Source organism: Peromyscus leucopus, chromosome 7 (assembly GCF_004664715.2).
Source record: "Peromyscus leucopus breed LL Stock chromosome 7, UCI_PerLeu_2.1, whole genome shotgun sequence".
NCBI classification, from domain to species: Eukaryota; Metazoa; Chordata; class Mammalia; order Rodentia; family Cricetidae; genus Peromyscus; species Peromyscus leucopus.
This window is the reverse complement of record NC_051069.1, coordinates 49,874,511-49,877,739: the sequence shown is the minus strand read 5'-3', so window position 1 is coordinate 49,877,739 and position 3,229 is coordinate 49,874,511. Positions and strand designations below refer to the sequence as shown.

Here is a 3,229-nt window from a genome sequence, read left to right as displayed (position 1 = left end):
GTTTTACTGAGCTGCAGGGTAAAATTAAAACATTTACATAAAAGTCTTGTGAGGTGGGGCAGGTAAAAAGATTTAAATTCCTTATCCTAAACACGAGTTGTATAGTATTTCTGCCGGTGGAGGTCAGAAGAAGGCGGCAGTGTGGATCCCACCAGTTGCGAACAGACCACTACCACAATTTAAAGCCAACTTTGAAGCAAGCTTTAATTAAATACTGACCAGGTAGATGGGCTCTGGCCAGGTCCATCTCTGGTTTTCCAGAAAATGGCTGTGAGTCACACCTTGCAGAAGTTTAAACAGGCAGCAAGGTCACCGTTTCCCATCAGGGCAGGCATATATCCTGACGTATTTCCTGCCTACGTACCTCCCACCCACATGTGGTCAAGCACAGCGGGTGTAGTTGGGTCAAACTTGTCTAGGGGAGTGAAAACATGTGACTTGTTATCTCCCGTAAGCAGCAGCCTCCAGCCTGTTAGGAAACATTTTTCCTTGGGCAAGGGGCTTAGGATTAGAGGTGTTAGGATCCCGGCCCTCCTCCAGCTATATGCCTGTACACGCACATTTTAGTGCCAAGGAAGGGGTCTTGCGTCCTATGCAACCCATGGGCTGTGTGATTGCACAGTGCACAATCGCGTGATCTGCGCATGCGTGGCGTAGCTCCGTAAGCCCACATGTGCATGTGAGGGGAATCCTTAGAAAGCCGGTCACAGACGCCTCCCCTCTCTTCTGCTCTCTCCCCCCCCCATGTGTCTTTCCAACAGGCCTGGCCACGCTCTCTTCTGTCCCCCTTCCTCCTAATAAAGCTCTGACAATGGGTTTTGTCGTGCCTCGTGACCTTTCTTGCACAGTAACAGCGCCACCTATTAACACCGACAAGAGGCATTTTTGTTTCTTTGGATCTCTTAGGCACAGTAATTAAAACTTGAAATGTAACGTTGGCTCTCACAGCAGACCCCTTTGGAACCGGAGTTAGGGATGGTCGTAGTCATTATGTAGGTGCTAGGAAACGAACTTGGGTCTTCTGCAAAAGTAACAAGTGTTCTTAACTGATGCACCATCTCTCCAGCCCTGCACTTGCGGCTCTTGCAGGGGACCTGGGTTCGATTCCCAGCACCCACATGTCAGCTTAAAACCATCCATAACTCCAGTTCCAGGGTATGTGATGACCTCTTCTGACCTCTATGGGCCCCAAACATGCAAGTAGTGCACAATCACGCATGTAAGCAAAACAACCATACACAAACTAAAACAAATCTTTAAAAGGGAATTTTTTTTACATTTATCTTTAGGGGTGGGTTGGGCAAAAGCGCCACAACACACGTGGCAGTCAGAGTCTAATGTCAACTTGACACAAGCTAGAATTATCTGAACAGAGGGAACCTCAATTGAGAAAACGTCTCCATAAGATCCAGCTGTAAGGCATTTTCTCAATTAGTGATTGATGGGGAAGGGCCCAGCCCATCAATGGTGATTCCATTCCTGGGCTGCTGAACCTAGCTTCTATAAGAAAGAAGGCTGAGCGAGCCATGGGAAGCAAGCCAGTAAACAGCACCTCTCTGTGGCCTCTGCTTCTAATTCCAGCACTAGGGAAGCAGAGGCAGGTGGATCTCTAGGAGTTCAAGACCAGTCTGGTCTACACAGAGTTCCAGGCCAGCTGGGCTACAGAATGAGACCCCCAAAATAGGAAAACCCAAAACCCAAACCTAAAAATCCCAGACCATCAAACCACGGCAGCCATGACCACTTCTCCATGGGACACATTGCCAGTGGCGGAGAAGGTGCCCTAGGCTGGCTGTTCTCGGCTTCCTGCAGCGCAGAAGGCCCCCAGGTCTTCAGCATAGTTTTGTCTATAACTCAACAGGCCCCTGTCCTCCGTGGCCATCTGCACAGAGGGCGCCTCTTTTCACTGGTGACCCCCATCACCCTTCCTTGGTAAAGCCTACTGGAAGAATAAAAAAGTTCAAATCTTCCTAAATTGGTTGAAGGAAAGAGTTTTCACATTATAGTTAAGATTTTTTCACATTGACTATGTGAGTGTGCACACTCTTGTGTGTAAAGGTCAGAGATGACTTGAAGGGATCAGTTCTCTCCTCCTCCCTCGTGGGTCCCAGGATCTAACTCAGGTCATCAGGCTTGGTGGCAAGTGACCTCACCAGAAGAGCCATCCCGCCAGCCCGATCCCCGGTTGTGTGAAAACCACAAGGCAGCTTCCTCTGCGGCTACTTGAAGTTGAACCGAGGGAGCCTCTTACGTCACCAGGAAGCGGAGACCAAGTCCAAGATCCTGTCAGATGTGATATTGTAACAGGAAATTTCAGGAACAGCCATAGCTAAGGGCAGACTGGCCCATTACCACGCTGGGCAGGAGCTTAGGAAGAATCTTTGACAGGGCTAAAGGTCTTTCTTTTCTGAGACAGTCTCATATAGCTCCAGGCTGGCCTCAAACCTCGTAGATAGAAATCCAAGATGACCCTGATCCCCCTGCTTCTACTAGGACAACATCCCTGGACCACACGCCTAGTCTGTGTGGTGCTGGGTCTTCAACTCAGGACCTGTGCGACATGTTAGGCAGACACTAGCAACTGAGCCCCAGCTCCAGACACTGCTGGATTAGTGTGTGTGTGTGTGTGTGTGTGTGTGTGTGTGTGTGTGTGTGTGTGTGTATACGTGTGTGGTTTTCTTTTTCTTTTCTTTCTTTCTTTTTTTTTTTGAGACAGCCTGTCTCTCTCTTTGATTTTTTCCAGGTAGAGTTTCTCTTTGTAGCCTTGGCTGTCCTGGAACTCACTCTCTAGACCAGGCTGGCCTTGAACTCAGAGATCGCCTGCTTCTGCCTCCTAGTACTGGGATTAAAAGTGTACACCACCCACACACTACAGGTTGTTGAATCTTAAAAAGTTAATTTTAAGCTGGGCGGTGGTGGCTCACACCTTTAATCCCAGCACTCGGGAGGCAGAGCAAGGCAGATCTCTGTGAGTTCGAGGCCAGCCTGGTCTACAGAGTGAGTTCCAGGACAGACACCAAAACTACACAGAGAAACCCTGTCTCAAAAAAACAAAACAAAACAACAACAAAAAGTTAATTTTAGCTGTTTTGCTTATTTAATGATAAAGCAACATAAAAAAAAATTGACTCTCCCCTCCAAGTGTTTAGATGCCCTCACTTTGCTAAATAATTTATCCACTCCCTTTCATCCAATTTATACAAAGACAGCTTCATCCAGATGCTCTAAG

General features: G+C 47.9%; 1 protein-coding gene across 4 annotated transcripts in view; it reads right to left on the bottom strand.

Annotated features, from left to right (window-relative positions):
• Window positions 1-3,074: 3,074 nt before the first annotated feature.
• The window catches only part of Rab3d (RAB3D, member RAS oncogene family), a 10,755-nt gene continuing 10,600 nt past the window's right edge, over window positions 3,075-3,229 (bottom strand). For all 4 annotated transcript variants that reach the window (XM_028872501.2, XM_028872499.2, XM_028872500.2 and 1 more), the window contains exon 5: window positions 3,075-3,229. This exon is cut by the window's right edge and continues 1,513 nt beyond it. The gene's annotated coding sequence lies outside the window, so the exon portion shown is untranslated.